Below are 19,359 nucleotides of genomic sequence, written 5' to 3'. Positions count from 1 at the left end.
TAGAGGGATTATATTTATGAATCCTAACTTAACTAAAACGTTAATAAAGAAAAAAAAACAAGAAGTGCACTTTATAATTAAACACTCTAATGTGAACAAGTTTGAGTTCAACTCTTCCCAAAATTCACACTCTCCGATCCTCAGTCGATCTTGGCACCTGGATCACACCCAAACATTGCTTCTACAGAAAGACTATTACGTTGGTAGTGAAACCGTTCCCAGCGTGATACACTTGTATTCACTCATTCTAATGTATCCCGCCCAGTGACTGATCACAGTCCAACTCTGGAAAAACTGCCGCGAAGGGCCGCTTTTTTTTTTTTTACCTTGACTGCGACCCTAAGTGAAAATGCAGCTCTCTACCAGCGCTCCCGCTCAGTGATTTGTCATAGTGCAACTGTAGTGTACTGCTCTACCTTACAGCCGAACAGAACATTATAGGCACAGGTGTACGCTAAAGATGGAAAAACTTTGACGTCAATAACTTTCTAACCTGAAACGTTAACTTTGTCGTGGATACCAGCACCTTTGGGGCGCGTTTCCAAAACATTGTTTCACGCGACTGAAATGTGGATTGTCACCTCCTTCGCTGTAGGACCACAATGTTATTTGCTCTGGTGCGCTTATTATTCAATGCGCATCTGGGAGGAGCGGCTACGGTTGTTGCTATAGCAACGACCGTAGCCGCGCCTCCCGCATGCGGGTTAACGTCTCTCCGGTTGCAGAACTAGGCATTACAGTGGGTGCGATTCGCTCAGTTTTTGCCATGGAATCCTGGTCCTGATTGCTGGACGAAGTCGTAAATCAAAAGGTGCCGGGCGATGTCGTTCGCCGGTGTTTTCTCACTGGATACTGTGACTTTGGTACTCCTCTGCGCCCTCACCGTGTTGATTATCGCTTATTTTCGCAATGGGTCAAAATCTCAAGTAGAGCTCAACTTCCCCCCAGGACCCACTCCTCTTCCGATCATCGGGAACCTACACCTCCTGGATCTAAAGAAGTGCCACCTAATTCTCATGGAGGTAAGAGGAGCCGCGATCGAGACCAGCAAAGACTGGACACTGTGTGCCGGTCCTACCGAGTGCCTGGGAGTGTCGTTAGCAATTCAATTCAGTATTCCGGGAAACACGGCAGGAAAGTTACACGCAACACACATAAAAAACTGCTGGTGAACGCAGCAGACCAGGCAGCATCTATAGGAAGAGTTACAGAACTGACGAAGGGTCTCGGCCCGATACATCGACTGTACCTACTCCTATAGATGCTGCGTTCACCAGCAGTTTTTATGTGTGTTGCTTGAAATTCCAGCATCTGCAGATTTCCTCGTGTTTGCGAGGAAAGTTACATAATAATTTCGCAACATCCAAAACAATTCCCACTTGGAAATTCCCCTCCAAGTCACTCACCTTCCTGAATTGGAAGCATATCGCCGTCCCATCATTGTCGCTGGGTCAAAATCATGCAATTTCCATCCCAATAGCACTGTGGGTGTACCTACACCTCAGGGACTGCAGCGCGTCAAGAAGGCAGCTCAGCGCCACCTTCTCAATGGCAACTAGGGATGGGCAATGAATGCTGTCTTAGCTGGCGATGTCCACATCCCAAATATTAATAATTTTTTTAAAAAACTCTTGTTGCAGATACTACCTGTTCTAGATAAAGCTAATCAGTGTTTCGACAATAGGAGGTCTTCTCTTAGTAATTTTTCTGTAATAGATGAATATTTACAAGAAAAAAAACCGTGCAACATGTTAGTCAATGCGTTAAGTTTTTCAAAATACATTTTAGAATATCAGTATTGCTGTTATTTATGTGCCCCCCCACCCCCGGGAATGGTATGCTTCCACAATAATTGAGTGGCTTTCTCCGGCCACTCTCTATCCAGCAGCGGAAGAACCCTCGGTCAATTGGAGTCTTTATTTCCTCCCTTGGAAACCCCAGACAATTCGGATTGGCAGAGACATCTCCTCCACAATTTCCAACAGCATAGCAGAGGTTAACCAAAAGGTTTTCTGCTTAACCCCGCTTTATATTTATGGTTGCGAGGCTAAGCACAGCTCCAATGCCATACTTAAATTGGCTGACGACACCGTTGTTGTTAGCCGAATCTGAGGTGGTGATGAAATTGCATATATCTGGGAGATTGAAAATCTGGCTAAGTGTGACCTCAACAGCAATCTCAGCAAGTTCGAAGAGCAGATTACTGACTTCAGGAGGAGGAAACCAGAGATCCACGAACCAGTTCTTATCGGGGGATCAGAGGTGGAGGGGGTCAGCAACTTTAAATTCCTCGGTGTGTTAGCTAGTTATGTGTGTGTACATTTCATTAGTTTGTCTTTTGTATTTGTAAAGTGTGCTGCCTTTTGCACAATGCCTGTTTGCCCAGTCGGGCATGGTCCTTCTGATGCGATGTTATAGTTCTTGGATTTACTGTGCCCGAAAGAAAGCAAATCTCAGGGTTGTAAATGGTGATATATATACTTTCAATTTAGTGCTATACTGTAGCTCTTCCTTACCGAGCCTTTGCGGTAGTCGCGCCTAGCGCCCTTCAGCACGTACTCCCGCAGGCAGGAATGTGCCAGTCGGTAAAATTCCCCTGCGGACATCTCGATGTGCTGACAGACGAAAGGGCGTCTGGCATCAGGTTGAACTTTCAGCAACACGTGTGTCCAGGGGAGTAACCCACAGATCAGAAAGTGAAGGTGAACTGTGACGCAGGCTCATGCATCTTTCCCCGCACTCCCTTCGCCAAGCAGGAAACTTGCTCCTGATCTTAACAGCGACAGCAAACCTTGGCTCTTGGAATCGGACAGCGAACGGTTCTGCCTGGGCGAACAGCCCGGCGAGGAAACCTGCGGTGTCCATGGGTACCATAGAGATGTTCCGGAACCTTTTGGGCATCGCATGGGTGAAAAACCTTTGTTGACAGCGATTGGAGCATTTAAATTTAGTTGGTGTTTGTGAATGTGTTAGTCACTGTTACTGTCTACATGTTGTTGTTGTATTGCAGAATGCAATTTGTATTAAAGGGGTTTATATAAAACATACGCAAATTCAGATATTAATAGAATGAAGCCAGGGAGTGTAAACTGAGAGCAGCTGCCACAGAGAGAGTCCACCTCTAACATGTGGAAGTTGTTTAAAGACCAGCTGATGCGCACACTGCAGGATGTCAAGGTACGGTAATGTGAGTTTGGATGACCAGAGCGGTTATGGAACATGGAATATAAAACATTACAGCACGGGAGCAGGCCCGTGCTGTAATACAATGTCCATGTCCCTCAATTTTCCTCACATTCATGTGCCTATCTTAACGTCTCTTAAAAGTCCCTAAAGTATCTACTTCCATCATCACCCCAGACAGACCATTACAGGTATCCACTGCTCCCTGTGTAAAAATTTTGCCTCTCACTTCTTCGAAATTAGCCTACTTCACCTTAAATGCATGTCATCTGGTATTAGAGCTTTCAACCTGAAGAGAATGATATTGTCTGTCCACTCTCTCTGTGTCTTTGATTATAAAGCACTATCATGTCTCCCTGCAGCCTCTGGCTCGACAGAGAAAGCAACCCAAATCTTTCCTACCACTCATGATAGTCATGGTCCGGTCCGTGAAATCTGCATTCCAGTTCATGGTCCGGTCCATGTTCCTTATTCCAGGTTTTCTCCAGTTTCTGTTGAGGCAGCTGATTCTCGTTTGTGCTGGCTGCATAAATAGCTTCAGGATTCAGCCTCTGGTGGCTGCATTGTTCTGTCATAATGGGGGGCGCTGGTGGTGGACCCAAATGCAAGACACAGACATGGTTGCACAGTTTTTTCTTGTAAATATTCATGTATTACAGAAAAAAAAACTTGAAGAAGACCCCCTGTTGTCGAAACACTGACTAGCTTTATCTAGAACAGGTAGTATCTGCAACAAGAGTTTTTTTAAAAATTATTAATATTTGGGATGTGGACATCGCCAGCTAAGACAGCATTCATTGCCCATCCCTAGTTACCCTTGAGAAGGTAGCGCTGAGCTGCCTTCTTGACGTGCTGCAGTCCCTGAGGTGCAGGTACACCCAGAGTGCTGTTAGGATGGGAATTGCATGATTTTGACCCAGCGACAATGATGGGACGGTGATATGCTTCCAAGTCAGGAAGGTGAGTGACTTGGAGGGGGATTTCCAAGTGATAGTTGTTTTGGAGGTTGCGAAAGTATTATATGACTCTCCTCGCAAACACAACATATCGGCCGAGACCCTTCATCAGTCCTGTACCTCTTCCTATAGATGCTGTCTGGCCTGCTGCGTTCACCAGCATTTTTATGTGTGGCTTGAAATTCCAGCATCTGCAGATTTCCTCGTTGTTTTGAACTGTATCTGTGTCCACGCCTTCACTAGGTAGGTCTGGCAGTTTGCCGCTACCTAGTGTTGGGAACCATCTGTATCCACGTCTTTGCGGGGTAGGTCTGGACATTTCCCGCTACCTAGTTTTGGGAACCGTCTGTGTTCACGCCGTCACTAGGTAGGTCCGGCCATCTGCCGCTACCTTGTGTTGTAACCTGTCTAGTCCTATTCTGCATTCTGTGTAATGAGTCCCAGCCCTGCATCCTGTACCCAATCAGGGGTCCTGGGTCTTTGTTCTGTGTATAAGTCCCGGCCCTACGTCTTGTTTCCAAGGAGGGGTCCCGGCTTTGTGTTCCATGTTCCTGTCTCTCCTTTGACCACGGCTCTGCGTTCCTGTCTCTCCCTCGACCAAGTCAAGGTTTCGGGTTCTTGTCCAGTCCTAGCCACGATCCAAGAAGCTTGTCCTGTCCAAGCCATGACTTTGTGTTCTCGTCTTGTCCATGTGTCACGCCTAGCGCAGGAGTACCTTGCCCAGCCCGGAGCTGGGGTTCCTTTGTCCTGTTCAGGAGTCTCACTTCCAGTCCTGTTGACACTCCTTGCTCTATAGCCACGTCTTGACCTCGCCTAGTTCTGGCATCCGAGCCCGAGACAAGTCTCAGGTTCTGGGTCCTTGCCCAGTCTCTGGCTCGGCGTCCATACCCAAGCCTCGAAGAAGCCAAGCCTTGAGGGACCCAGCCACGTCAAGCCTTGTAGCCATGTCATGTCCTTGCCAGATTCTGGGGTCCGAGCCCGAGGCAAGATCCAGGTTCTAGGTCGTTGTTCAGTCTCTGGCTCGGAGTCCAAGCCCAGGCTCCTAGTTCATAGTTCCTTATCTGGGTTCCCTGTTTCTTGTCCATGTCCTAGCCCAGGTTCAGCATCCTAGTCGTGTTCCTTGTTCTTCAGTGTCTACAGGGAGGTAGTCATCCCTAGGCTACAGGGGTCAGAAAACTGGGTCACTGTCAAGAGAGGGAAGGGAAATGCCCGGATAGTGGAGAGCACACCTGTGGCTGTCCCCCTCAGCAACAAATATCTTGTTCTGGATGCTGTTGAGAGGGATGACCTGACGGGGGACGCCCACGGTGACCAGGTCTCTGGCACTGAGCCTGGCGCTGTTGTGCAGGAGAGAAGGAGGGAGAAGAGAAATGCGGTAGTCGTAGAGGATTCCATAGTCAGGAAATCGGACAGAAGATTCTGTGAGCCTGATAGAGATACCCGCATTGTGGGTTGCCTCCCAGGTGCCAGGGTACGGGATGTCTCAGATCGGGTCCTGAATATTCTGAAGGGGGAGGGTGAGAAGCCAGTTGTCTTGGTACATGTTGGTACCAATGACATAGATAGGACAAAGGAGGAGGTCCTGAAGAGAGATTTCCAGGAGTTAGGAAGGAAGCTGTGAAGCAGGACCTCCAGGGTAGTAATCTCGGGATTGCTACCTGTGCCACGTGCTAGCGAGGGCAAGAATAGTAGGGTCAGGCAGATGAATGCGTGGCTGAGAGACTAGTGCAGGGGGCAGGGCTTCAGATTCTTGGATAATTAGGATCTCTCCTGGGGGAAGTATGACCTGTTCAAAAAGGTCAGGTTGCACCTGAACCCGAAGGGGACCAATATCCTGCCGGGAAAGTTTAATAGTGCTGTTAGGGAGGGTTTAAACTAAGTTGGCAGGGGGATGGGAACCGGAATGACAGAGCAGAGGAAGGGGAAAACAGAAATAAATCTAAGATAGTGAGCAGTAAAGATGTCAGGAAAGACAGGCAGGTGATGAGGCAAATTTGTAGCCATTGGAATGAGTTGCAGGGCAATAAAGTTGCAGTGAAATCAAATCAAGAAGTACCAAGTACTGGTCTTAAGGTGTTATACTTAAATGCACACAGCATAAGGAATAAGGTGGATGATCTTGTCATACAGCTGTAGATTGGCAGGTATAATATTGTGGCCATCACTGAGACCTGGCTAAAGGATGCATGTCTCTGGGAGCTGAATGTCCAAGGGTACACGGTGTATCGGAAGGATAGGAAGGTAGGCAGGGGGGAGGCGTGGCTTCGTTGGTAAGAAGTGATATTAAATCATTAGAAAGAGGTGATAAACAATCGGAAGGTGCAGAATCTTTATGGGTTGAGCTAAGAAATTGCAGGGGTAAAAGGACCCTGATGGTGGTTATTTATAGGGCTCCAAACAGCTGCAGGGATGTGGACTACAAATTACAACAGGAAATAGAAAAGGCTTGTCAGAAGGGCAGTGTTATGATAATTGTGGGGGATTTTAACATGCGAGTGGATTGGGAAAAATCAGGTCGGCACTGTATCTCAAGAGAGAGAATTTGTAGAATGTCTGCGAGATAGCTTTTTAGAACAGCTTGTTGTTGAGCCCACTAGGGGATCGGCTGTACTGGATTGTGTATTGTGTAATGAACCGGAGGTGATTAGAGAGATTGAGGTGAAGGAACCCTTAAGAGGCAGTGATCATAATATGATTGAGTTCACTGTGAAATTTGAAAAAGAGAAGCCGAAATCTGATGTGTGGGTATTTCAGTGGAGTAAAGGAAATTACAGTGGCATGAGAGAGGAACTGGTCAAAGTTAACTGGAAAAGGACACTGGCGGGAAAGACGGCACAGCAGCAGTGGTTGGAGTTTATGCGAGAAGTGAGGAAGGTACAAGACAGGTATGTTCCAAAAAAGAAGAAATTTTCGACTGGATAAAGGATGCAACCGTGGTTGACAAGAGAAGTCAAAGCCAAAGTTAAAGCAAAGGAGAGGGCATACAAGGAAGCAAAAATTAGTGGGAAGACAGAGGATTGGGAAGTTTTTAAAACCTTACAAAAGGAAACCAAGAAGGTCATTAAGAGGGAAAAGATCAACTATGAAAGGAAGGTAGCAAATAATATCAAAGAGGATACTAAAAGGTTTTTCAAGTATATAAAGAGTAAAAGACCAGTGAGAGTAGATATAGGACCGATAGAAAATGATGCTGGAGAAATTGTAATGGGAGATAAGGAGATGGCAGATGAACCGAACGAGTATTTTGAATCAGTCTTCACTGAGGAAGACATCAGCAGTATAGCGGACACTCAAGGGTGGCAGGGAAGAGAAGTGTGCGCGGTCACAATTATGACAGAGAAAGTACTCAGAAAGCTGAATAGTCTAAAGGTAGATAAATCTCCCTGACCAGATGGAATGCACCCACATGTTCTGAAGGAAGTAGCTGTGGAGATTGCGGAGGCATTAGTGATGATCTTTCAAAAGTTGATAGATTCTGGCATGGTTCCGGAGAACTGGAAGATTGCAAATGTTACTCCGCTATTTAAGAAGGGGGCAAGGAAGCAAAAAGGAAATTATAAATCTGTTAGCTTGACATCGGTCGTTGGGAAATTGTTGGAGTCGATTGTCAAGGATGAGGTTACAGAGTACCTGGAGGCATATGACAAGATAGGCACAACTCAGCATGGATTCCTTAAAGGAAATTCCTGCATGACGAACCTATTACAAATTTTTGAGGAAATTACCAGTAGGTTAGACAAGGGAGATGCAGAGGATGTTGCATATTTGGATTTTCAGAAGGTCTTTGTCAAGGTGCCACACATGAGGCTACTTAACAAGATAAGAGCCCATGGAATTACGGGGAAGTTACATACGTGGATAGAGTGTTGGCTGATTGGCAGGAAACAGAGAGTGGGAATAAAGGGATCCTATTCTGTTTGGCTGCCGGTTACCAGTGGTGTTCCACAGGGGTCCGTATCGTGGCTGCTTCTTTTCACATTGTACATCAACGATTTGGATTATGGAATAGATGGCTTTGTGACTAAGTTTGCTGACGATACGAAGATAGGTGGAGGGGCCAGTAGTGCTGAAGAAACGGAGAGTCTGCAGAGAGACTTGGATAGATTGGAAGAATGGGCAGAGAAGTGGCAAAAGAAGTACAATGTTGGAAAATGTATGGTTATGCAGTTTGGCAGAAATAATAAATGGGCAGACTATTATTTAAATGGGGCAAGAATTCAAAGTTCGGAGATGCAACAGGACTTGGGAGTCCTCGTACAGGATACCCTGAAGGTTAACCTCCAGGTTGAGTCAGTAGTGAAGAAGGCGAATGTAATGTTGGCATTCATTTCTAGAGGAATAGAGTATAGGAGCAGGGATGTGATGTTGAGGCTCTATAAGGCACTGGTGAGACCTCACTTGGAGTACTGTGGGCAGTTTTGGTCTCCTTATTTAAGAAAGGCTGTGCTGAAGTTGGAGAGGGTACAAAGAAGATTCACTAGCGTGATTCCGGGAATGAGAGGGTTAACATATGAGGAACGTTTGTCCGCTCTAAGACTGTATTCCTTGGAGTTTAGAAGAATGAGGGGAGACCTCATAGCAACATTTCAAATGTTGAAAGCCATGGACAGAGTGGATGTGGCAAAGTTGTTTCCCATGATGGGGGACTCTAGTACGAGAGGGCATGACTTAAGGATTGAAGGGCGCCCATTCAGAACAGAAATGCGAAGAAATGTTTTTAGTCAGAGGGTGGTGAATCTATGGAATTTGTTGCCACGGGCAGCAGTGGAGGCCAAGTCATTGGGTGTATTGAAGGCAGAGATTGATAGGTATTTGTGTAGCCAGGGCATCAAAGGTCATGGTGAGAAGTCGGCGGAGTGGGACTAAATGGGAGAATGGATCACCTCATGATCAAAAGGCGGAGCAGACTCAATGGGCCGAATGGCCGACTTCTGCTCCTTTGTCTTATGGTCTAAACCTGGAGACATGGTACGAGCCAATGATCGACTCTATTTCTGGCTGCTTTTAGAGGACCCTGCAGTTTATGTTATATGTAGTTCTCGTTTCTGGTTACTTCTCTTGTTTGTGATTTGACTCCTTTCTTATTGCTATTTTGTGTGATTTTCATCCGGGTAGACTGTCTCTGTGGCTTGCAAGCAATGAACTACACAGTGCTACATGGAACTAAACTGAACTTTCCTGAACTGTCTCAAGGATGCTGTGGTTTTGATCTTTTATATTCTGTGTTTATCCCTTGTTCTTTGCCATATGATCTTTTGTTCTGCATTGGATGTTTGATGTTTTCTTTGACCGGGTTCCATGCTATTTCCTTCTTTCATGGCTGTCTGTGGGAATACAAATCTCAGGGTTGTATAGTGCATGCATACTTTGATAATAAATGTACTTTGAACTTTAAAGATGGTAAACATTTGAAATATAAATGTTATAAACTTCGTCAAAAATAAAGAGCCCAGGTATTTCGGGTTTAAGAGGATAGAATTACTCAGAGCCCATGAAGGATATAGAGGTGGCAGAAGTCAGCGGAAGCAGGGAATTTGGAAGAGCAAAGGAGTCATGGAATATGCTTGTTTCAAGTCTAATTATAAAACACTTTGGGTTGCCGTGGTAGCATACTGGTTCATATATCACACCTCAAGGAATCGGAGTTCAGAGTTCAGTTCCGACACTGTCTATAAGGAGTTTGTATGTCCTCCCCGTGAGGAGCGTGGGATTCCTCAGGATGCTCTGCTTTTCTTCCACAGCCCAAAGATGTACAGGTCAGGGCATTCATTGGTCATTACAGATTGTCCTGTGATGAGGCTAGGGTTAACTAGGAGCGTTGCTGAGCAGTGAGGCTTGTTGCACCAGAAGGGCTTGTTCTGCGCTGTATCTCTAAAGGAATAAATAAACAAACAAACAAACAAACAAATAAATAAATAAAATGAAGACCTTCAACTGCCCTGAATGGTGGGAGCAAGTATAGAGGAGTGTTAGGAATGGATGATGTACACTCAGTGGACACTTTGCCTGGTACAGGAGTGGGACCCAGTGTGATCTTCTGCTGCTGTAGCCCATCCACTTCAAGGTTCAACATGCTGTGCGTTCAGAAATGCTTTTCTGCTCACCACTGTTGTAATATGTGGTTATCTGAGTTATTGTCATCTTCTTGTCAGCTTGAATAAGTTTGACCATTGTCCTCTGTCCTCTCTCATTAACAGTTTGTTTTTATCCACAACTCACTGGGAGTTTTGTTCACTGTTTGCACCATTCGCTGTAAACTCTACAGACCTTTGTGCATGAAAATCCCAGGAAATCAGCAGCTTCTGAGATACTCAAACCACCCTGTCTGGTGCAACAATTATTTCACGGTCAAAGTCACTTATTTCTTCCCCATTCTGATGTTTGCACTGAACAACAAATGAATCTCTTGACGATGTCTGCATGCATTTATGCACTGAGTTGCTGCCACATGATTGGCTGATTAGATGTTTGCATTAATGAGGTGTCTGTGTGTACTTAATATAGTAGCCACTGAGTCTCATTCCCGGGCTGTACACTAGTGGCCATTTCTGACGAAGTGATAATATAACTGAATATAAAAAACAAGGATTTAATTGCTTAATTAATTAATTGATGATATAAGCGTGTTCCTCCTATTTCAGCTGTCTGAGAAATATGGTCCAATCTTCACCATCAAGCTTGGGATGACGAGAGCTGTGGTTCTGGCTTGCTACGAGACAGTGAAGGATGCTCTTATCAACCATCCAGATCAGTTTGCAGGAAGAGCCCACACACCGATATTTGATGATTTAACACAGCGTTTTTGTAACTATCGACATCATTATTATCAAACCAAGTTACATTTGGTTGCATCCTCATTCTGCTCAGTTCAGTTCTTGTTGGAGGCTTGTTATTCTGAAGTGCAAAGCTTGCAATGGTCTCAGACACAACATGAACACACAAGATTATGCAGGTACTGAAACTCCAGAGTAATACACACAAAGTACTAGAGGAACTCAGCGGGGCAGGCAGCACCTACAGAGAGGAATAAAGAGTCAACATTTCAAGCTGAGGCCCTTAATTGTGACTGGAAAGAAAGGGGATAGAAGCTAAAATAAGAAGCTGGAGTGAGGGGAAGGAGTAAAAGATGGAAGGTGACAGGTGAAGTCAATTGAGGGGAAGGTGGGTGGATGGGGAAAAGTGCAGTTGAAGTGAGAAGCTGGGAGGGTAAAAGTGAAACCAGGTGAGGGGGAGATTTGGTAGGTCGAGGAGAGGTAGGGTGGATGATGTGAGAAGCTAGGAGCATCTTCAAATGTCCTTGCAATCGTTTGCAAACTCTGCTTAATATAATCTCATTATACCCAGATAATTTATCCCTGCGGAAATTTTCATTGGTGTACAGAGGGAGTGTGTACTATTGGGGGGTGAAATGAGTCACCAAGCTGGACTTCCATCAGGGCACTATAAAATATTGTGTGGCCATATTTTAAAGAATTTGTTCTACCTGTTATCTTTGCCAGTGTTGATCCCAGTAACAACACACATGCAGGTTATTGGGTCCATGGGCTACCATAATTTACCCCTAGTATAGGCATGTGATTGGACAATCATGACCTAGAAAGTTATATGGCAATGTAAGAACAGAGGTTGTTTCTTGGTGTTTGGTGTAAGTATGTTGTATTGTAGGCCATGAACTAATTTAATATAAAAGAAAACATCTAACTGCAATGAGTCAAAGACAATGGAAAAAGGCAAACCAGATGTCTTTGTTCTAGCCATGTGGTGGAAGCAATGGATGCTGCCATTTTGTGAGACTGTTCTGCAACCTCCATTTTGTGAACTGGTTCTGCTCAGATGTAGCTGGATCAAACCACTTAGAAGTGAACAAATAAAGCACCTACTGATAATCTGCTGAACTCGAGATCATTTCCAAATAAGACATTGTTTGTGAGATGCTCATATACAACACCTTTCAGCCTTGTATTCATCAACCGGTCACAGCGGCTCCATGCAGTGGGTCATCCCCCTCAACAGTCTCCAAAGCTATTATTGAGAGTAAAGGCCACAGGGGTAATGTGTGGCTGCCCATTTCCCTTCCTTCTCCTGGTAGTCACCCAGGTACTGTACTCCTGAATCCAAGGGGTGACGAACTTCCTGCAGCTCCTATCTATGACATCCATATGAGTCAAAGGTCAGCGAGCTGCAGCTGCGGCTCCAGTTGCTTAACATGTTCTATCAGGACCTGCAACTCAGTGCACCTGGGTGCAGATATGGTTATCCAGCAGCGGGATGGACTCCCAGAATTCCCACATGTCACACACAGAACAAAACACAGCCCTGGAGCCATTCTTGCCGCACTAACTGGGCCCCTAAATATGAGGAATGAAGAATAAAGAAATAGGAAAAGAAACTTATCAGCCTGATATCACATAAGTCCAATGAGCCAATGGCACTCCAACACTGGCCCACTCATACAATGACCACTCTGCTTGCTCCCACCTTATTATTCACCTTCCTAACGAATCCCATTCACTGATTGGATGCAACCAACTCCGAAATCTGCCATGAAGCTCTACTGTTCCTTTTTTTTTGAACCTTTTCCATTTTTTTGCATGTATAAAACTATAAGTATTTATACATTCTTAAGCACACATTGAGATGATATAAAAGGAAATTAGACACTTAAATAGATAATTATGTGCAGTGGTAATTCTGATCTATTAGGCTAAGTAATGGTATTAGTTGTTAAGAAAAATAGTAGTAATAGTTTCCATATAAGTCTTCTGGACCATTTCTACTGGTCCAAAATGTTGTATGTAAGCCTATGTAACAACCATTGTAGGTGTTTATATCCTAATTTGTTCATGCTTGCTCCTGCCCCCAGACATAATTATCCAATCCCTATGTACTTATTTACTTAATTTTATCATTTTTATCCCTTTCCCAAATCTTTTCCTTTACTTGTGTTAATTCTCTATTTTCCAAAAAAAACCCAAAAAAAAATAGTAGACATTTAGACTAGGGGTGCTTACATTAGCAATATTACTGTGTTGATGAGAAGAGCAGTATAAATCACTAGGAGAGTCATCTAAAGTCTGCTCGCATTGGGGTGATATGTTCAATCCATTTATTCCAGATTTGATAAAATTTTTCTTTTTGAATTCTCAGGGAGTAAGTCAACTTTTCCATTTTAAATATTTCCAAGATAATTTCGTGCCAATCTTCTAATGAAGGTGGTATTGGATTTAGCCACTTTCTAGTGATTGACTTCTTACTTGCCGCTAAGAGGGCCTGCAGCAACTTTATATCTTCCTTCTGTTCAAGACTGTTTCATAAGCTTCAGACACATATCGAAGTGATATCACTGCTTCCTCGTGTGCTCCTCCTCGCTGATTGGGTGCAGTTTTGGGAGGGAGGGAAGAGTAAAATTCATGACTTAAATTGTTGGCCTGGGTTACCATTGTTTACGTAATTAATTATTGTTGAGTTACATTGTGAACAGGCTTTTCCGACCCACGTGATCACAGAGAGAAGTTATAAACTTCTTGCAGGCAATGGTGGGAAATAAACCCCGGTCACCTGTTCTGCAAAGCCTTGTGCTAACCATTACACTGACATGCTGCCCCATTGATATTTGTGTTGAGCAGTTAAAATAAAAGCTCCAAATTAATTACGAGTTGAGTACTGAATTGCCTAACGTGAGTCTGGTAGCGATAGGTCACCACTATAACTCCATTAGATAGAAAGCATATTTCCTCATTTTTGATCAGTTTTCATTTGGGTAGCAGATTGCATTGACAACTTGTCTCAATAAATTATAGGTATTGCTTTCAGTAACGGGGAATCGTGGAGGCAAATGTGAAGGTTCACCATGTCCACTCTACGGGACTTTGGGATGGGCAAGAAAACTATTGAAGATAAAGTCATTGAAGAAGCCCATTTCCTGATAAAAATGTTTGAATCCCATAAAGGTAAGTCCAGGTGAGTAAACATAAAAAGCATAGAACATAGAATATTGCAGTATAGTAGAGGCCCTTCAGCCCACAATATTGTGTTGTCCTTTTCACCTACTGTAAGATTATTAATCTAAACCTTTCCTCTGACATAGCTCTCCATTTTTGATCGTCCATGCTCCTATCAAAGATTTTCCTAAATGTCTCTGATATATCTGCCTCCACCAGCACTTTTCATGCACTCACCACTCTCTGTGTGAACACTTACTAACATCTCCTCTGTACTTCCATCAATCACCTTAAATTTATCCCCCCTCATATTAGCCATTTCCACACTGGGACAAAGTCTCTGGCTGTCCACTCAATCAACGTCTCTTGTAAACCTCCATCAAGTCACCTCCCATCTTCCTTCACTCCAAAAACAAACCCCCTAGCTCATTCAGTCTATCCGCAGTAGAATAGGAAGCAGTGTGTTTCATCTGTGTATTAAAAAGTACCAGAAATTCGTATTCCAGAAAAAGCCTTTGGTGTCTCAGTGTGTGTTTGCTCAGCCTTCAGCTCACTGGTTACTGATCTGACTGGTGTTTGCCTTTGTACTAAACATTGCTGCCAAAGTCATGAGTTGGACATCAACAAAAAGAGTCAGTTCAGGGTACTTAATAAAGAGTTGAAAGTTCAGATTTATTGCCCAAGTACATTATGTCAGCAGATAGTACCCTGAGAGACGTTTTCCTTCAGACGTTCACAATAGAACAATGAAATACAATAGAATCAATGAAAAAGAACACTCAAACAAATACTGACAAATAACCAATGATGCAAATTGGGTAAATATAAACAGATAATACATAATAATAATAATAAATAGCCACAACTGGAAAAATAGCAGCAATGATAATATTCACGATGATTAGTATAAAAATATTATTTGCTTTCATCAATACCTATTAATACATATCAATAATTTTCTGAAATATCCTGAAATAAGTGCCCAAATTTCAGAAAAAATGTAAAACATATCCCTTACCTTAAGGAGAAATCACAGATGATGCCCTGTTATCAAAATATCATCCGATTAATTCTGCCCTCTAGTTTACTGAATCGGATGAAAATGGGGTATCAAATCGGAGACAACCAAACAAATTATACCTTGGCATACCTATATTTATTTCCTGCGGAGCATGAAGAAAGCTCACCTCTGTCCCAGGATATTGACGGACTTTTATCACTGTACTGTTGAGAGCATACTCACCAACAGCATTTCAGTGTGGTATGGCAATTGCCCCATATCGGTCCACGAAGCACTCCAGCGTGTGATGAAAACTGCCCAGCGGAGTATCGGCACCCAATTGCCCATCTTTGAGAACATCTGCCATAAATGCTGCCTGGGCAGTGCGAAAAACATTATCAGGAATGCATCTCCCCCTAACCATGGCCTCCCAAATGGTAGGCACTACAGGAGCCTCCGCCCCACACCAGCAGGCACAGGAAGAGCTTCTTCCCTGAGGCTGTGACACTGCTGAACCTCTCATCACAGCACTAAGCAGTATTGCATCCGTATGGTACTATGTCAAGCACTTTTATATTTGGGTGCTGTAGCACTTTTTTTATTCACAGTTATGTTGTAAATACCACTGTTCTTTGCATTTCTGGTCAGATGCTAAATGCATTTCATGGGCTTTGCATCTGTACTCGGCACAATGACAATAAAGTTGAATCTAAAAAAAGTCTAAAATATATAGACAATTTGAAGTTATACGCTCCTTCATCAGTAAAGCCAAAACAATTATTTGAAATAGTAGAAATATTTTCTAAAGATATAAACATGAACTTCGGAGTAGATATGTACAGAACATTAAACATAAAGGGAGGTGCAAAAAAGCTAGAAGAATGTAAAACAATATAACCGATGGAGGAATATGAAACATATAAGTATCTAGGATATCAACAAGCAAAGAAAATAGATCATAGTGTGATAAAGGGAAAACTTTCTACAGAATTTACTTCCAGGCTTAAAAAAGTCTGCCATAGTAAAAATATAACAAAAGCAATTAACACTTTCTCTATACCCATGTTAATGTATTGTTTTGGCATAATATTGGTCTGAAACTAATCTAGAAACTTTACAAAGAAACATAAGACTTGAAATGACAAATTTTGGAAACACAATGAACACTCAAACACACTTAGATTAACACTATCTTGTACAGAAGGAGGAAGAGGAATAACAGATATTTAAAAATTATACAACGGTCAGATAAAACTTCTAAGGATACATTTTCATCAACAACAACATGTTGTAGCAATATATGGAAGCATATGCAATTCTGATAAGAGTAAACACCACTAAACTTAAATGAAAGCACAACCCAGAAAAATAAAGAAATTATCTGTACAGAAGAAAAGATTAACTATAGTCAGTATCTAGGAGATGCACCTTTAGCAGCAATTACAGTCTTGAGCCTGTGTGGATAGGTCTATATCAGATTTGCACATCTGGACACTGCAACTTTTCCCAATCTTCTTTACAAAACTGCTCAAGCTCTGTCAGACTGCATGTGGATTGTGAGTGAACAGCCCTTTTCAAGTCCAACCACAAAAGCTCATTTGGATTGAGGTCTGGGCTCTAACTTGGCCATTGAGGACATTAACTTTGTTATTTTTAAGCCATTCCTCTGTAGCTATGATTTTATGTTTGGGGTCATTGTCTTGCTGGAAAGCAAATCTTCTCCCAAGTCGCAGTTCTTTTGCAGAATGCATCAAGTTTTCCTCTAGGATCTCCCTGTATTTTGCTGCATTCATTTTACACTCTACTTTCACAAGCATTCCAGGGCCTGCTGCAGTGAAGCATCCCCACAGCATGAGGTAGTCACCACCATGCTTCACGGTACGGATGGTGTGTTTTTGATGATGTGCAGTGTTTGGCTTACAGCAAACATAGATTTTAGTCTGGTGGCCAAAATGTTCAATTTTGGTTTCATCATACCATAGAACCTTCTTCCAGCTGATTTCAGAGTCTCCCACATGCCTTCTGGCAAACTCTAGCCCAGATTTCATGTGATTTATTTTTTCAACAGTGGCTTTCTCTTTGCCATTCTCCCATAAAGCTGCAACTGGTGAAGCACCCAGGCAACAGTTGTTATAGGCACAGTCTCTCCCATCTCAGCCACTGAAGCTTGTAGCTCCTCCAGAGTTGTCATAGGTCTCTTGGTGGCTTCCTCTCTTGTCCCCTTCTTCCATAGTCACTCAGTTTTTGAAGATGGCCTGCTCTGGGCAGATTTACAGCTGTGCCATATTCTTTCCATTTCTTGATGACTGACTTCACTGTACTCCAAGGGAGAGTCAGTGACTTGGACATTTTCCTGTTCCCAGTTCCTGTCTTGTGCTTTTCAATAACCTTTTTACGGAGTTGCTTGGAGTGTTCTTCTGTTTTCATGGTGTAGTTTATCCCAGGATACTGACTCACCGTCAGTTGGATCTTCCAGGCACAAGTGTATTTTTGCTGCAATCAATTGCAACACCCTGACTGCACACAGGTCTCCAAACATAGATCCCCATTTAACTAATTATGTGACTTCTAAAACAATTTGGCTGCACCAGGGATGATCTGCTGAGTCGTATTAAAGGGGCAGGAGGGGGGGGGGAATACTTCTGCGATCAATTACTTTGCATTTTTATTTGCAATTAATTTAGGCCACTTTGTAGAGATCTGTTTTCACTTTGACATAAAAGAGTCTTTTTGTGTTGATCAGTGTCAAAAAAGCCAAATTAAATCCACTGTGATGCAATGTTGTAAAACAATTAAACATGAAAACTTGTGGGGGGGGGTGGATGAATAATTTTTATAGGCACTGTACATGACATTTAGAAATCAATAAGTGAAAAACACCAGAAATATGCTGAATTTAAAGAGGAAACTGAAAGACTATTCAGGACACTTTAATAAAGAGTCAAATGGTATTCAGCATTTTCAGTAACTTGTGAATGATCTCTGTCTCTGCAGGCCAAGAGTTTAATCCAACCATTGAGTTCAGTGCTGCTGTTGGCAATATCATCTGTTCCATAGTTTTTGGTGATAGATTTGATTATGATGACCAAACATTCATCAGTTTGGTAAAGATAATGGATGAAAATTCTCAGCTTGTTGGTTCTGCAGTGCTTCAGGTAAGTAAGACCATAAGACCATAAGACATAGGAGCAGAATTAGGCCATTTGACCCATCAAGTCTGCTCTGCCATTCAATCACAGCTGATCCTTTTTCCCCTCCTCAGCCTCACTCCCCAGTCTTCTCCCCATGACCTTTGATGCCATCGTCAATCACGAACCTATTAAGCTCTGCCTTAAATACCTCCACAGCTGCCTGTGGTACTAAGTTCCACAAATTCACCATCCTCTGGCTCAAATCTCATTGTTCACCAGAAGTGCAACCACACATTCAGTACCATTACCCGTACGTCTGCTCGTTGATGGAAATATCTGATCACCCAGTCATGTGGCAGCACTCAATGCATAAAGACATGCAGACATGATCAAAACATTCAGCTGGTGTTCAGACCAAATATCAGAATGGGGGGAAATGTTAGCTTGACTGTGCAATGATCGTTGCTGCCATAAGGGGTGAGTTCAGTATCTCAGAAACTGCTGATCTTTTGGGATTTTCACACAAAACAATTTCCGGAGTTTGTGGAGAATGATACAAAAAAATAAAAATGCATCTAGTGACAGCGGTTCTGTGGGCAAGAATGCCTTGTTCATGAGAGAGGTCAGAGGAGGATTGGCAGACCGGTCCAAGCTGACAGGAAGCCGACAGTAACTCAAACAACCACACATTGCAACAGCGGTGTGCAGAAGAGCATCTCTGAACACACATCACATCGAACTTTGAATTGGAAGTACTGCAGAAGCAGAGGACCATGAGCATACGCTTTATTAGGGATGGGAGCTGCCCAATAAAGTCGCTACTGAGTCTATTTCAATTGTAGTGTATTTGCAAAAAGTCCCAGCAGATATTTTTGGGATTTGCAAATACCTGCCCTTCAATTCATTAACAAAGCAACTTATATAGTCGACCAGTGAGTTTGTCACAGAGAAATGTTCTCCATTGGTCTATCAGTTGGCCGCCATTGTGCACCATCCAGTGGTTCCACACAGTGTTCAGACATGGCCTTTGGACTCTGTGGATCTGTCCTTCCAGACATACGTTCCTGATCAGAACAACTGTGGTAATAAACACCTATCAACAACTGTAATTAACATCAAGGATCAACTTCATTTGCCATACTCCACTT

The 19,359-nt window shown here is 43.2% G+C and overlaps 1 pseudogene; it reads left to right on the top strand.

Moving 5' to 3' along the window:
• Nucleotides 1-821: 821 nt before the first annotated feature.
• The window catches only part of LOC140202450 (cytochrome P450 2H2-like), a 28,641-nt pseudogene continuing 10,103 nt past the window's right edge, over nt 822-19,359 (top strand).

This window comes from Mobula birostris, chromosome 9 (assembly GCF_030028105.1).
Source record: "Mobula birostris isolate sMobBir1 chromosome 9, sMobBir1.hap1, whole genome shotgun sequence".
Classification (NCBI taxonomy): domain Eukaryota; kingdom Metazoa; phylum Chordata; class Chondrichthyes; order Myliobatiformes; family Myliobatidae; genus Mobula; species Mobula birostris.
The sequence above is the reverse complement of the archived record's forward strand: the minus strand, read 5'-3'. Positions and strand labels throughout refer to the sequence as shown.